Below are 17,359 nucleotides of genomic sequence, written 5' to 3'. Positions count from 1 at the left end.
TCTTTGTGCATCTGCAGTGTAACAGAACACAAAAAGTTATGCATCTTGCATATCATATGCATACCTGAAAAACAATGCTTAAATCTAAGGCTTGATATTCAGGGCTTATAGTCTCTTAATTAGACAACTGCTGTAGAAAAGTCATTGTGTGTAATTGCTTACTGTTGAAATCAATTATCTTTTCCATTTATTCTCATATTATTGCAAGAAAATCACTGCAAATTAAGTTTGAAAGAGGAATTCTAAGTATTTCACAGATCATCTGAAAGAGCTCACAGATGTAATACAGTGATATTCAGCAGTTTATAAAGGACAAAGGTACGGACAAAATTAGTTTCTAATCTGATGGTTCTTAGTATTGAAAGACTGGAATAGGGTAAAAAGGATTTGCAAATTGGAGGTCAAATTTTGAACCTCTGCTCTGTTTGGTTCTGAGTCAAACATTGAAGCCACTGGAAATAAAACTGCTTTGATTTGCAAGAAGCTCTGATGATTTTTATTTGCCTGTTAGTCTGTTAATGTGTGAGATCATTTATACTTTATACACATGCTTTTGTGTTGGCATCAAGAGATTCTTCTTAATTCAAGAAGCTTTTTCTTAACAGTTTAATAGTGAATTTAGAGATGAAAAAGTGAGTAATTCAGAGGAATGATTCAGGTGAGGAGTCTTGCCTGCACTGGGACTTGTTTCTTGTATTATTTTGACGTAGTAAAATGAAATGCTTATCTGCTTATTCGTTTTTCTTTTATTTTCTTTTTTTTCTCTTTTTTTTTTTTTCACTTGAGAGCATTTTCTTTTAACATGTAGGATTTACACCTGCATTGACATGGTCTTGTACCTTGGTCTTTTTGTGTCTGGTCCATCTTAGATGTAAGAGCACGCAAGAAATTAAAGTAGTAGTGAGCTTCTTGTATCCTCATGCTGCTCATATGTCAGTAGCAGTGCAAAAGCAAAATTCTGACTAACATAAATCAGCAGAAAGCATTCCGTGACTTAGGTAAGATTTAGATTAGCCTGATTTAAGCTGCAGCATCTATAAAGTGTGGGCCAGGAGTATGAGATAAGAGAACAAAAGGGTTACAGAGACATTACAGGAATTGTAACCCTTTTGTGTTACTTGGACTTTCTGTATCTTATTTGCTTTGGTTGAAATTGCCCTGTTTTGCTTTTTTTTTTCCCTTATGTTAGAATTAAAATGTTGATTGCAAAGACTTTGGGTATATTTACAGTGGGGACTGCACTGCAGACTGCACTGCAGCTTAGAAACACAAAGTCTGCTTGGAAGTTGCCTGGGTGAGCAGCTTGTGCTCCATGACCCAAGCTCACTGCAGCTCCTTTCCAATGGGTTTGTCCCCAAATTCTCCTCTGGAGGCTGTGGCCAGCTCTGTGCTCATCCCCAGGCTCCCCATGCAGCAGCCTGCAGTGTGGGCATCCTCCTTGTGAAAGTTTCACTGCTGCTGATAATTTAAAGCTGGAGATACTTACTGCTCTTTGCTCACTTCCAGGAGAATTGCAGGGAAAAATACAGTATGACATTTTTTTTTTCTTCTTTTCTTTTTGTATGCAAAAGGGTTCACTTCAAAGTGAGGTTTTTTGGTGAAAGTGTGGTCGCAGCATAGAAAAGTTTATGTTGACTTTGATAGGATGAGGAACAGATTTAGGGTTAAAAAGGAAGGAGGCTGTTGCTGAGAAGAGATGGGTGTGGAAGTTGAAGAGCAAAAGCAAGTGCAGAATTCCTGTCTTCTCCACCTTCCACCCATCCTGTTAGTAGCCCTCTGCCCAGCCCTTTTGTTGGTCAGCCTGAAGGCACAGGTGGCATTGACAACTGAAGTCCAGGCTATTGTCACTTCTCCAGTAGAAGGGTTTATTGCAGGGGATCTTCTCCCTGTGTGAAGGGAATGTTCCCTCAGTGGTAGAACAGATCCTGAAGATCTTAGAATACGTGTGGTGCTTGGTGAGATTTGCTAAGATGAGCTGTTAGTCCTGTAGAATAGTTCTCTGATGTCAGTAAGGGTTGTGTTCTGGATTTAGGATATGCTTACAGCATATCTCGCTTTTATTTCAGTTCAGGTTTAGAACTGACATGAGGCTTGGGAGGAGGATGCTGGTGTTACTGAGCCATTGTTCTCCCAGGAGGTTTGGGAGGAGGATGCTGGTGTTACTGAGCCATTGTTCTCCCTGGAGGTTTGGGAGGAGGATGCTGGCAACGCGGAGCCGTTGCTCTGCACTTTGCAGCATGTGTTGGCCACAGCTGCAGGCTAGGGGTGTGAGGAGCTTGCCAGGACTGCAGTAGCAGAGCTTGGAGTGTTGGGGCTCTGGAGCAGCAGTTCCCACAGCAGGTGGCCATGGGGACTCCTGGAAGTTGCCACTTCTCAAGAGCATCGGTCCCTCAGAGCTGCAGAATTCTCATACAAAGCTGACTTTGGGCACAGAACTTGGAGCAGAGGGAGTTCTCCAGCTGCTTTTCCACCTCTGGAGACCTTATTCTGTAGCCATTATGCTCTTAGCATCTGGCAGTCAGGCTTAGAAACACTCTGCTTCCATTTGGCCTCTGCAGCAGGGGAGCAGTTATTTAGTACTGAAGGCAAAGCTTTTTGGTTGCTGCATTTGGGGCTGCTCATCCTTTTGATGAACAGAGGCTTGTATGGGTACCTTGGCAGTGACAGCTGGCCCCATAGCACTGACACCACAAACCATCCAACAAGCCCATCACTTCTGATCAGCTGCTGCTTTGAGTTGGCTTTTTTAATCCAGAAATTGGGTCAGGCTAATCAACATGCTACTGACTGTAGATCAGGAACTAGAAGAGTTGAGAAGGCAACCAGAGAAATCACAAAGTGCAGTTCTGCTTTGAAGTTCATCTGGATAATTAAGATTCTTTCAGTGCCTCTAGATGATAATTTCATGTAATGATCTTTGTTACATAAGCAATTAGTTAATGAATATCTTGTTTATTTCTAATAGAGGAATCCCAGACATCACTGAAACAGTGGAAGAGAATTTAAACTTGTGTTTCTTACTCTGAGCAATGTGTTTTTATGTGATTTATTCTGCATATTCTCTTCTCATTTTTGTTCACACAGACCATTCCATTCAGAAGCAAGGTAGGACTGGGGTGATTTGGCATTACTGTAAGAGAGAAGAAACACTAATGGTCCAGATGGATCACATCCTGAAGGCAGTAATGTAATGTGGATGGGGCCATTATCTTAACACAGGGAAAAAACTCAATGTGTACATGAGCCAGGCAGCAAAGAGCATAGTAGGAATAGTTTCACTGTTTGGACTGTTGGAGGATTAATCCCCATTGGAACAGGATCTCTGTCAATCTGTGAACTCATTACTCAGTTCAGATGCTCCAGTGGGTACCCTGCTAATGGGAATTGTTTGGGATGGATGGCTTGGAGGTTCAGTCACTGTCCTGCAGCTGCCTATCAGAGGTTTAGCAGTCTAAACTTCTGAGGTCTAAAGGGCAGAAGCACACAAGATGCTTGTGGTTTTTGCTCTCCACTTCAATTCTCCTCTTGTCTAAGTGGCTCATTCACAAAGATGTTCTGAGGTTTAAAGTTTAAGTGCTCTAAGGCCAGAGTCAAGTGAAGAAAACTGGAGAAAGGGGAGAAGTGTTGCTGCCCCCTGGATGGTGCCAGCTGTCCAGTGGCAGCACGCATGACTTGCTGGGAGAGTTTCTGGGTTTCTGCCTTTACATCCTTCTCCTTAGCCATGTGAGCTTGATCCGTGGGAAGAGTCTGTTGCAGTCATAAGACTTCACAGACGGGCTCTAAGGAGGGAACCAAACAACAGCATGACTGCCAAAAATACCCTGATGGCTCAAAGGCCTGCTCTGTACCTTCTCTTGGTATTTTCCATAGTTGGTAGTTCTTCCTAATTGCAAATAAGGTTGACTCTGGGAAATCTGCATGATCCAAGAGTTCTGCTGGAGAAATAGACTTGTGTGTCTTTTGATCTCTGCTTACTGTCTGTGTTGATCTGGAGCAAGTAATGGAGAGGAGCTTTCCAAATGCTGCAGTGCTGTTTGCAGGACACTGACCCTGCTCTTGGCTTCAGGATCAGCACAGAGAGACTCTGACAGCAAAGCTGGGGCTTGTGCAGCCAGTGCTGCTGCACACTGAGGTGCTCCCAGTTCCAGTCACAGGCTGGGCTTTGTCTCTGTCCTTCTAACACCCTTATGGGAAGCCAGCTGGACTCTTTAGGGAAGTTCCCAAAGAAATAATAGAATGATAAGACTTCTAAAGGTCCTAATGTGCTCTTCAGGCTGATCTTCACTTATTTGTACTTGCTTTTCCCCTGCCTCAGAAGAAGGGGTGCTGCTCTTTCACCAGAGGTTGGTGGCAGCTGCAGGTGTTTACACACCTCTGAATATGGCAAAGCTTCTGCTTCTCCTTCTTCACCCTTTTAATGCTAACAGGGAATGGCACAGCAAGTCAGAGAGCTTTGTATTGTCTCTGATCCTCCTTTCTGTTGGAAGTCACATGAAAATATTTCCCTTTCATAAGGATGGCTAGACAATGAGTAATTTGTCAAATGAAAATAAATAGCAACTAGAATGTGTTGGTAGAAGGTGCAGAATTAATCCAAGGCAGGTAGTAAGGTAAGATGGAGCTTAGAGGATTCTACTGACAAATGGCCCAGCCTGTATGAGGAGCACTGAAGAGATGGTGATTTGCTTAAGCAGATTTGAAGAATTAATCAGTGCAGCTGTGGATTGATGTACCTGTAATATGGGGACATGTGTGATACTGATTTTTCATTAAATAATTACTTAAATTATTAAAATTTTAGAATAAAATTAAAATTCTCAGAAGAACCTAGAGAGATAAAGTATTCAAGTTCTTTCTCTTCTTCTCAAAAAAAGAAATATCAAGGGCACAATATCTTCAGGTCTGCAGTGATCCAGTCTCATTTTCCTCTGAAGGTGCTGTAAATGTGCACTCTTTTGTCTCAAATTTTACTGATGCTGTTTGCTGCTGCTTAGCATGACTAAGATTTGATACTGAGCAGTGTTGCAGGTTCTGAGGCAGAGGTCTGCACCAACCTTTTATGTATCTTTAGTAATTTTTTAATAATTTATAGCAATTTTTTTTTTTTTTTTTTTTTTTGCTAATTGACTAATGTACATGCTTTGTGGTTGGAGAGATCTTCCTTTAATATTTTCTAGGGGTGATTCTACCAGAGGCCTTAAATAATCTACTCATTTTTGATTATTCAAGTGCTAAACAGCCTGTTTGCTTTGGAAGATGCTGCCTAATCATATGCTAGAGTGCAAACAACTGTGACAGTGTGGTCTTGAGCAGAGAATTCTTCCTTGGCAAAAAGACACAGAGGAAATTGTAGCACAGTTTGTCAAACACTTGGCTGACACACAGGCTGCCAGGGACCAGAAACTGCCCAAGCCAAGCTCCAGTCAGTGGCCACTGCTGGAAGACTGTGTGTTCTCCATGCACATATTTACAGTGGCACCAGCATTGAGTGCATGAGCCTCTCCTGAAGATTTCCCCCTCTAATATGATTTTCAATAAGCAATTTCTCCTTCTAAAGGCCAAAAGAATTAAAATTTCCCCCAGGGGAGACTTCTCCCCTTTCTTTTCCTTATTGCCAATGCCTGTAAAAAGCATGTGCAGCCATGGAGTTTGGCTCCAGCCTGTGTTTTCCATCTGGGATTCTGGTTGATTTCTGCTTTGTCCATGTCCATTCCTTGAAGCACAGACTGCCTTCTCACAACATCAGTGTCCTTGTGATGCCTTTAACTGTCCCCACATGGAATTTCTGTGGATGCTGAATTAAGGAGAAGCCTTTGGTTGTAGCAGTTGTGATGGAGCAAAGAGCTCTGCTGTCCTTGCAGGGTGGGAAAACACCTGGATGGGTCTGTGTAGAGCTGGATGCTGCAGCAGCATCTCCATGGCACCTTCTCTTCTGTACACCTGCAGTTGCTGGAACACCTCAGTGATGTTATTGGTAAAAAGTTCCAAGTGCTCTCATTTGCACGTGGAAAACTAAGAAACCAGAACGTAAGTTCTCTGACTAGGAAACTGGATTTGGCATGCAGAGGTGGTGTAATGAATAATTCTTGTTTTTATTAATCATGATCTGTAGATGTTCAGTCTCAAATGTCATTGAGCTCTAGGCATTTTCCAGAGACCAAGGGGCTGTGCTGAGTTAGAGCTGATTTTGGTTGGTTTTTGGTGGGGGTTTTTGTGGTTTTTTTTTTGTTGGGGTGTGTGTGTTTGTTTGTTTTCTTGTTTTTAATTAGCCCAAACTTGCTGCTTTTCAGAATCTGCATTAAATTCTGGCAGACAGAAAGACTGACTTTATTTTACAGGATGGATTCATATTGATCAAGAGCATGGAAGAGCCTCCAGTTTTGCAGCACCAGGTAGTTCCACCTGTTGAAATAATAGTCCCTGAGCTGAGAAACCCAATGAACCCATTGAGCTCTGAGCAGCAACAACAAGCAGCTGTGCAGGGGAATTTCTGCAGCACAATTTGTCACTTGCAGAAGAATCTCTCTGCTTCATCTGTTGCAGTTAGGGATATGTTTGCTGTTAAAAGGTGGAGGCATCCAGAGGGCTGAATCATGCAGCAGCTGCACAGGCACAGAGAAGTCTCTTTGCTGAAATCTTGTCCTTTTATTCATGTAGGTCAGATGTGCTGGTGTGAGGCAGATGAACAAATAATGGTAAAAAACCTGCTAATCCTCTCAATAAAATAAGTTCCATATATGGAGAAGATAAGATGATTGTTTTATTTGCTGTATTAATTTTACTCAAACATTGCCATCCTCAAGTTTCATCATCCTTTGCTGTGTATCTTTGTGCCTGGTGACAAGGTTCATTCAGTTTTGGCTATTTGTCCGCATTTCTTAGAGAAAACCTTTAACTAAACCACTAAGAATAAAAACTTTTGAATTGTCTGAATAATTACACCTGTACTGACAAATTTGGTCCTGGCCTCAGTGTTACCAAACAAACAGGTGCACATTAACCACAAAGCAAATGTTGGTTGTGGTGGTGTATATTTTGTTTTGTTTGGAGGATTATTGTTTTATTTCTTACTACTGATAGAAAAACAGAACCAAAAGCAACCAGCAGAAATGGCTTTTCTCCCTCAGAGGACATTTTTTTTTAGAGAAGCAAGTATCTCTAAGGGGCAGATCATAGGTGGAACTGTTCTGAGATGAGGGAGGAGGAAATCAGTTGTTATTCAAAATGTGGCCAAAATGAGGAAGGGGTGCATGGGGATTGAGAGGAGGGAAGTCACTCTGGTGAAATTCCTCTGTTGGGAAGGACCAAGAGTGGGGAAAGCTCCTGTGGAGGCTGGGGCAGGTTGTGGCAGGTGGCAGCAGACCTGGTGTCTGTGGGGGTGACAGCAGCAGGGGAGTTGGGATGGAAGGAGAGCTCATGAAAACAAGAGTAATAATGAAAGACCAAGGTGAGAACAGGTGAGTTTGGCTTCTTGTGCTGTAGTGGAATGATTTAAGGGCAGAAGATGATACAAGATGCTGGAAAAACCCATTGATAGTCTAAAAAAAGGAGGATTTTATGACAAAGCTTTCATCAAGCACGTGTTAAGCATCATTGAAACCTTAGTTAAATTAATCTTGACAGCTTTCTGCTTTACTTCATCTTCCACAGGCTTCCATCTCACCTCCAGGTAACAAAATCCCTGTGTGAATGGGTACTCTGGGCTGCTGCCACTCTGCTTTCAGCTCCTTCCTCAAAACTTTTTGCTGTTAAATGTCTCACAAGGAATTAAATGATTGAACATAACTAGACTAAGCTACATATGCACACACGGGACAGAAAATAATTTGGAAACCTTAAAAAAAAAAATTCTCTTTCTATATATTCTGTTCCCACCTCCTCTGTCTTTCTGCTTCATCCTCCTGGAATGCAAGAAGGAATTTTGTGTTTTCCCTTGGTTTTGTTCAGTGTGGTAGATGATACTAGAAACAAATAACAGTAATTTTTAAACTGTTGGAAATAACCAACCAGTAGGTGAAACAGTAAGACAGGTATCAAATTATGAGACTGTTCTGGTTGCAGTTTTTTAGCAAATGGAGGTAGGTAATTTTATTTGGTTTTCAGGTTTGATTTTAGCAATTGAAGAAATTAATAATGGCAAGTACTGTTGGTGAAAATTATTTTGAAGTTAGCTTTTGAAATAAAGACTGAAGTCAGAGGAAAGTAATTTTTCTGAAAAGTCATTTTCAGTGAGCTTATGGAGCTGGTAAATAGTGTCTCCTAAGAAGATTATCTGAGAGACCAAGAACATGAGAATTAGCAGCTAAGGAGGCACTTTTTAATGCATAATGGAGATTATCTGTCCTGATGCAAAGGACAGATGGGACATACAATGAGAGACTGTTAGGGCTACATCAGATTCTCCTTTTGCTTTAGAGCAGTTTAAAGATTTAATTATAATGTGAAAATCAAGTGTGCAAAATCACTAAATAGGTTTCCATTATCAGAGGTTTTAAGTAAGAACAAAGGAAGTCTTGTGATATATAAAAGTTAAGAGGAAAACAATGTGTAAATCCATTAATAGCAAGATGCATAATGTGGGGAGGGTTATGGTGTAACTGATTTCATTTATGTTATATGATAACACAGATAATCACCTAAATAATTAGAGAAAGCAACCCTAGTAGTGGCCACAGCAAAAAAACTGCTAAAAATGCAGGAGTAAGACAGATATTTAAGTGTACAAAAGCTGTAAAAATCTACCTAGGTATGCTTAAGGATGCAGCTGAAATAATTTTTTACTATTTGAAATTATCTTTTATGAATTCATAGGTTACAGAGAGACTGGTGAGGATGAGAGATAAAAAAAAATAACATTTGTGTTTAAAAGGGAGAGAGGAGAAAGATCTGAACAATTACAGATATTTTTACCTGACTCGAATTTTGGAAATAATTTGGAAGTACTTTGGAAGTAACTAGGCCTGGGTTGTGTAGACCAAGTCATATCAAATCAATGCGCCTTCCTTGTTTGACAGGGCAATGGGATAAGTGGGATAAAGGAGATGTGGAGTGTAGATATTTTGACTAAAGCTTTCACACTGTTCAAGTCATTTCCATAAGTAATCTACACTCCAAATATAATTTCCATAAGGTGGGTGCATAGTTGTTTACAGAATGTCAAAACCAGAACCAGTTCATTCTCAAATGGTGAAGCCATTTAAGTGGATGAGCTCACATGTTCCTTCCTGAAAACAGGTTGAGAATAATGGCAGTAGTCAAAAGGGAAAAGCCTCAAAAAAAGTGTGAATGACACTGTCTTGGTGGGGCAGGGTCAAAATTCTGAACAGCCCTTGTTTAAACAACAGGATGAAATGTAGTGCAAGAAGAAATAAATCAGTCACAGCTGTATAAAGACATTCTCGTGACTAAACCGTTGTGTGATGCAAATCTCTTGAGTTCTAGTGAGCTGCAGTGGATAATTAGCAGCAGTATCACACTTCTGTCAGCAAAACAAATGTGGAATCACTGAAAGGATTGGCTTAGAAGGGACCTTCAAATATCATCTGGTTCCACCCCTGCCCTGGGCAAGGACACCTTCCACTATCCCAGGTTGCTCCAAGCCCCATCCAGCCTGGCCTTGAGCACTTCCAGGGAAGAATTTCTACCTTAAATCCAATCTTAACCTGCCCTCTTTAGTTTAAACTCATTGCTTCTTTTCCATCATACAGGCCCTGGTAAAAGTCTGTCTCTGTCTTTCTTATAAGTATCTCTCCATCTTATCTTTTTTAAGTATCCCAAGGCTGCCATAAACCTCAGAACTCCTAAAAGCCTTTTTTTCTCCAGCCCCAACTCTCTCAGCCTTTCCTCACAGGAGAGGTGCTTCTGCCCAGGTTTGCTGTTGCAGCTGTGCTGTTTGTCTCTGGTGAGACTTGTTAGAATTTTTAGATGCACATTTTCTTGTCTAGAAAGGAGATTTCATGTTGCTACCTTGTTTACAGAGCCTAAGTAGAAAACCACTGAGGTGTGAAAAGTAGTACCTTTATCTTTAGAAACAGCTGATTCCATGAGAGGAACTGCAGGCTGTGTGACCAGCCAGCTTTCTGCAGGCTGCTGCCAGTCCTTGAACCACAATTTGAGAGTTGTTGAGCTAAAAAAAAATTCTTATTAATCAAGACAGCTGGGAGCAAAGCCAAATGCTGGGCCATAGCAGAAATGAACATGCTGCTTATGTTAGACAAAAGTAAATTATTAGTGTACTTAAAATTTTAGAGGCTTGGAAGCTGATGTGGTTTTGCCTGTTTTTTTTTTTTTTTTTTTAATAAGTGAATAAAGGGGAAAGATGTTTAGCTATCTGCTTCATGCTTTTGTAGCAAATTATTAGACTGACACTGTTGAAAAACTGTAGTGATGTAAGCAGGCTGCTTGCAAGCCTAACTCCCAAAGTGGTGATATTTTTTGGCAAGGAGTATACATACAGTATTCCACTGGATGGCATACAGTAATAATCACAAAACAAGAGTTTACTCAATGCATACTTCATCCTAGAATACAGTATAGAATATTTTTTCATGTCATTCAGTGTAAAATTGCTACTTATAGTTTCATAGTTTATGTGTTGTGTAGTGAAATAGAAGCAGAGCAAAGGAGTAGCAATTCCATAAAGAAAAGATCTTGGATAAGGGGAATTTACTTTGGGAATAAGTAGTTGGTATAAGAATGGTAAAAAGATGGTGTAATGGGAGTGTACACTTGTTTGTAAAATGAGGTGTGGATGATAATGCTGCAGGTTGGTACCTATTTAATTACTCTGTTTTAGAATCCTAAAACTACCAAATCACAGCCTGGTTTGAATTGCAACAGACCTTAAAGATTATCCACTCCCACCTCCTGCCATGGTAGGGACACTTGCACAGAGCTGCTTGCTCCAAGCCCTGTCCCACCTGGTCTTGAACATGCCCAGGGATGGGGCAGCCACAGCATCTCTGGGCAACCTGTGCCAGGGCGTCACCACCCTCACCAAGAAGAATTTCTTCCTGATACTCAATCTAAACCCGAGCTCTTTCAGTTGAGGCCACTTATTTATATGAAGGTACCCTCATTGGTTTATTCCCCACTAATGTTTCCCATTAAATTTGAAGTTTATATGTAGAAAATCCAGTTCTATTGTGTTTCTGGTTTGAGTATCCCTTGGAGAAAGTCTGGTCTATGCTGAGCATGAATATATTCACTTTTAATTCATAATTTGCCCTTCTTAATTTAATGCTAATATCTCATACTGATTAAATACACATTTTCAATTTCAATTCAAAAGTGTAAATTCTGTTCTTGGGGCTACAGCTGGTGCTGCTTCTGCAGTGCAGTGATTGCAGCTGGATGCAGGCACAGTCCATGCATCAAGCTGAGTGGTCAGGGACACCCTCTGAACTCTGAAGATGAAACCTCCACAGGGAACAGGTGGCTTCCCTTTATTTTGAGCAACTGCTTCCACCACATTTGGCATCCCACTTCTTCTCCTGTAATTTAGAATCTGTTTGCTCCAAAAAATCTCCTTGACCTCAAAGCCAGACTCCTTGAGCCTGCACTGTGTCATGGGAGGCTTAGGTGGGATTCCCCAGAGGGGGATTGGGCACTGAGGGGGCTCCCCACAGAATGGTCACAGCCCAAGGCTGACAGAGCTCAAGGAGTGTTTGGAAAATACTCTCAGGCACAGGGTGGGATTCTTGGGGTGTCCTGTGCAGGGCCCAGAGTTGGACTTTGGTCATCCTTGTGGGTCCCTTCCAGCTCTGGATGTTCTCTGGTTCTGCACGTTTGTGTCCAGCATTCCAGACTGGCACAAGGGCATTTGCAGGGTAAATGCAACACAGAGCCAGTGTGAAACAGTGCCACAGGGCAAGAAACTATGGGATACTGATTATTTTTGTGTCCTACTTATTTGTAAAAAACTTGTTCATAGAAAGGAAAAAAATCTCCATTTGTTACCACTCTGCTTGCCAGTCTCAGGGCTCGTTCCTTCTCCCCATTTGCTCTGGATCTGTGTACAGCAGCTTCAGTTTCATAATCCCAGTCCAGTATCTTTTTATTATCATGCTGTTACTGATATATTTTTCACATCAGGAAATGAAAATGATTTTGATGAAGAGCAGTGCTAGTTTTAGCTCTAAGATAGGATTAGTCTACTTTCCAATTCTTGTTTCTAAACAGAATTCATGCCAACTGGAAATTTTCCAGTTGGTTGAAAAATGACACGGGAGCAGTTTGGTCAGGAATATTTGCTTTTTCACCCTGGGGTTCCTTCTGTCTGCCTAATAAAGCAATTATATCACTGTAAGACTGAAATTCCCTGTTCTGTCTGGAAGTGGATGGTACTAGTGGCTGTTGAGTCAGATGGAAAGCTCTGCTTATTTTTCTACCCTTCTGTACCCAGTACAGAACCTGTATCTGTCATCTCAGCCTTTTTGCTTGCTGGAATCTGCTTACTAAATCCACACAAATCCTCTTTCCTAGCCTGCACAAGCCCAGTTTTCTGATGTGTGCAAAATTCTTGATGTCATGAGGTACTGTAACACTGTAAAGTTCTAGAGGCTAATGAAGTATTGTGATGTATACTGGAAATTAAAATATGCTGTTGAAATATTTTTTAATAGGCAGGTAAAGCATTGTTTGGCGTTCCCTTGGTATTTCAGCATCTGTGCAGATTGAGATCCTGGCATCCTCTAAAAACTGGGACCTCTGATGGGGAAGAAAACAGCCTCTCCAAGTGTAAAAATGTTTCAAGCAATTTTTTTTCCCACTGAAAGTTTTTTTGTAGGTCAGTGCTGAACTGGGGTTTCCAGTGACAATCTAGAAGCAGCATGGAGGGAGGAGTGTATCATCTCTGTTTATGCGGATGCTTTCCATTCATTTTCTGCCATGATCTGCAAAATCAAATTCACAGTTAAACTTTTCAGACTGATAACAGCATTAAGAAGAATTATACCCAGCAGATTACAGCTCATTTGAGCCTCCTCTGAGGGCACCAAATCAGTGGATGTGGGAGAATGAGAAACTCACAGTCTTTTATAACTCTTTCAATGCAATGTGTGAACATTAACATTTTAATCTGTGGAAGTTCTGCTCTTTGAAATCAGGAGGAACACACTGTTATCTTTAGTTATTCCTTTTTCTGAACTGAAATTTTATATATATATATATATATACATATATACATACATATTTATTTATTTATACTGCTGTCTTTATATTTTAGCACAGTTCCTGTTATGGGGAAAGTCTATCCTATGTAATAATAAAAAAAAAAGAAAAATAAATCAGTTCAAATAAATGCTTCAAGTACAATTGTTCTCTTATAAACAATTAGTGAAGGAAGGACTACAAGGAGCAAATTAGGTTACAAAGAAAATGTGCATAAAGAATTGATGATGAACATGGATTTTCACTGGCAAGCTACAGAAGGAGATATGCTCCCTTCCTCTGAGCATGTGGCCTCCTCTGGACCTGCTCCATCAGGTCCATCTCCTCTTTGCAGTGGGGTCCTCAATGCTGGATGCTGAAGAGGGGCAGAATCTTCTCCCTCACCTCCTGCACTCCTCGTCTTTGGTCCAGCCAAAAATATAGATGATATATATGAATGTGATGTCAATATCCCCCAATTTATCACATTTGGAAACAGGACATTTCTTGCTCTTCCAGCTCACTGATTATATTTTCTTTAGTTTTCTTTTTACAACTTCCTTGCACGTTTATCTCTGATATTTCTGTTTATCCCATTAATTCAGAAACACCATTTTCTTGTAGTTGATGTAGGTTTGCTAAAGACTCCACTCAGCCATTTGACTGGAGGCAAAGTATTCCCATCCTTGGTTTATGTTCCCTGTACAAAGAGCCTCCAGTCTCGGAGGCTGCAGCTCCCAGGAGCTGCTCAGAGTACAGACAACAGACCTGCTCGAGTAATTTGCAAATGAAGTGTAAGACAGGGAATGACAGATGGTTGGGACAGACTGGGAAGAGCAAGGAACAGTCAAACAGCACAAACAGAGCCTTAGACAGTGGTCACAGTGCTGCTGGTTGTGACTGGGGGCGTCACTGACTGTGGGCTGCAGAGGATGATGATGATGAGAGGATGTGCATTGGTGGGTCAGGAGTTCCCCTTGAACCTTTTTTCATCAGTTAAGTAACATTTGTGGAGCTGCATGATATTAGATTCTATTCTGCTCTCCTACTTTTTTTTTTTTTTTTTGCTTCATAGTCACTTTCAAAATTGTCAGTGTCCTTTCCAAATCCAGACAAGTTGAAACTGTATTTTTAGTCCTATTCGTGCAGTTTGCAGTGTTAGAGGAGAGGAGAGGGAGAAAGCATTCCCCATGAATGATGAGAACAGCTGAAATGCTATAAATGTTGATCACTGTAGGCAAAACAGTAAATCAGGAATGGGCAATGCAAGCATTTTATTAGTTTAAACTGTCCCATGGCTTGTTTTGTTTATTTTTCTAGTTTAACTGGGTTGACAGTGTCAGGGAATAAGTAGTGTGCATTTTATGGTTGTTTTACAACATTGCATCTCCAAGACTATAAATAAGACGCAGTTTCTCAGCTCTTGGTGGTGCCTTTATTGTAGTTCATCCTTGCATTTAGCATTTTGCACACTGACATCCTGATTCTGCATCACACCCACAGAGGTGTCCCCTGACACTTCCACAGCCTCAGTAACAGTTTTTTAAGAGGCTGAGGTTTCTGTACTCTAGTTGGGGATTGTGTAAAAATGAAGTGATTCAGAATGAGTTAGGAAAACTCTGGTTCTACTCTCATGGTTTCCCATGAGCCTGTGGTTTCCCCCTGTGGCTGTGGGTCCATCCTGGCCTCAGTGTCACCACATGAACAGGACAGTGGGGTGGCCTCAGGAGGCTGGAGGACATGAAATTGCAGATGCCAAAGATCAGTGAAAATTGGGGTCATAATAAGATGGATATTTCTGCAGCTTTTCTTACAGTATCAAAGTTTATACAGTTAATAGGAAGAAATTCTTTGGTGTGAGGGTGGTGAGGTCCAGGCACAGGTTGTCCTCAGAAGCTGTGGCTGCCCCATCCCTGGAAGTGTCAAAGGCCAGGTGGGACAGGGCTTGGAGCAATCTGGTTTAGTGCAGGGTGTCCCTGCCCATGGGTTTGGAACTAGGTGAGCTTTAAGGTCCCTTCCAACTCATTCCATTCTGTAGTTCTATGAATATTAATAATTTTCACACAATAAATAATTTCAGTCCTAGATTTGTGCACAGGTTTGACTACCAGTCCTTTATTTATTATTTTCTCTAGCACTTCAGTTTGGTTGTGGAGTTGTTTTATTCTTCTCCTGGAGTGCCAGCTAACTATTTTTATGAGAGATACAGGCTTGTGTCTACATTAGCATTTTGAGTCTGAGCTGGGCATTCTCATGAGGCAACTTTCCTGTTGCTCTTCATTAACTGTGCTTTTTGTTCACATCACAGAGCAGTTCATGAACTGGATGCCTTTCAGATGAAATTCATATAGAAGATGCAGTCTAGCAGCATGCCTGATCTGCTCCAACTGCTAATGGGCATTCAGTCTGTGGCACCTGATCAGAAAGTCAGCACCAACTGTTTTGCTGCAGAGATCTGCTCCTGGAACATTCCTTATTAACATAAATGTAGCAGCTTTTGGTAAAAACTAATTAAGGTTGCTTTTCTTCCTTATTTTGTGTGCTAAATTAAGATAATAAGAACTTTAGAAACATATACACAGTAATTTGTTCTTTTGCTACCAATTAATTGTTGGGCTTAACAACAGGAACAAAACAAAAGCAATAGCTGGTATTGTACTGTGAACATTCTTAAATCCAATGCAGATGAGTCCCTTGGAGTTCACTACATACATTATCTACTCAGTTATTGTTTGAAATCTTAAAGCAAACAGAAATAGGCAGTTCTTTCAGGACAGTCTGAATATTTTTTTCATGTCTTTGTTCTTAGCATTATTTTTACCATTCTCAAGCCAAAACGTTAGGCTGCTATTTGGAAAACAAATGCATTAAATCTTCCACAAATCTGTTCAGGCTTTGATTTCTTTTCCCACAGACAAATATAATGCAAAAGAGAAAAATAAAAGGCAACTATTATGTGATGTTGCACAATGATGGTAGCCAGCACTGGAATCAAATGTAGCTTTTCAGGGAACAAAGAATGATGTTTCTACAGAACACTCCCCAGCACTGGGGTTGAAACTAATGGATCTGGTCATAGAATGTGCACTTTGCCAGCTGGTTTGAAAGAGCACTTCCAGCATTTCAGGGAGCTCAAACAGCATCTGGAACTGGAGTACTTCAAATATGGTGTGCTCAGAAAAGCTGTGGCTGATGATACAGTAAAATAACAGTGTTCCTATAAAGAAGAAATGTAAAGTGTGGATTTTTCTTTTAGCTCAATCGTTGGGTGTGAAATTGAATTGAGAACTCTCCAAACTATATTAAATCAGCCCCTTGGCATTGCCACAGGAACAATTTATTTCATCTTGAAGGAGCCTTTGGTTTCCAGATCAGTGGAGCTAAGCAGGAGGAATGTGCGTCACATTGAGGTAAACAGGGATGTGAGCTGGTTAAAAACAGAAAAGGCAACGCAGCAGAATTCTGTGCCCCTGACATTTGTCAGCCTCTTCCGAAATGTGAATGCATTCCCATTAAGCTTTGGGGCAGATATTATCTCTGTACCTTTTGTTGTGCTGATGAGCTGGAAGAGGAAGGAAAATTTATTTGGTTCAGCTGATTTTTCAAGAGGGACATGTCTGTTGTTCTGTTCACCAGGATGTTTGCAGTGCTCTCATGCCGTGGTGGGCACGTGATGCAGGAGGGCTGTGAGGGATGGATGCCTCCCCCTGCCAGCATGAGGTGGGACCAGCAAACTTCTTCCAGCTCCTGACCTACTTTTGCCACCAGGGCTCTTTGAGAGATTATGAGTTACAAATGTCTCTACAACATAGTGTAATGTCTGTTAGACTTTCTCAAAGTCCCTCTCTGGACCAAGACACTGGATCTATAAACAGTAAACATTACATCAAATATTTCTGCTGTCAGAATGATTTTGGCACAACGTGGAGGGCAGAACTCTCAACGCATCCTTTAGGATCTAAAAGTTCTATGCAGATGCCTGTGAAGAGCCCCAGTGTGTAGGGATAACAGAGCAGGATGTGTGAGCCATGGGCCAGGGCTGTGTTTTGTTGCCAGTGTGCTCCTGTTTGGGGTTGCTTCACTGCACATTGCAGGGCAAGGAGGCCACTGAGCATCACTTCTGAAATACAAACTGTGCATTCTTTACATAGTAAAGCCTAAAGATATTAGGCTCCCCTTTAAAAGGATTGCATTAGTGCAGGCAAATCAA

The 17,359-nt window shown here is 41.1% G+C and overlaps 1 protein-coding gene across 2 annotated transcripts in view; it reads left to right on the top strand.

Annotated features, from left to right (window-relative positions):
- RCAN2 (regulator of calcineurin 2) overlaps positions 1-17,359 on the top strand; it is an 85,664-nt gene that overhangs the window by 42,909 nt on the left and 25,396 nt on the right. The gene's annotated exons all lie outside the window — the stretch shown is intronic.

This window comes from Melospiza georgiana, chromosome 3 (assembly GCF_028018845.1).
Source record: "Melospiza georgiana isolate bMelGeo1 chromosome 3, bMelGeo1.pri, whole genome shotgun sequence".
In the NCBI taxonomy this organism is placed as follows: Eukaryota; Metazoa; Chordata; class Aves; order Passeriformes; family Passerellidae; genus Melospiza; species Melospiza georgiana.
Note: the sequence above shows the minus strand (reverse complement) of the source record. Positions and strands in the feature narration are given on the sequence as shown.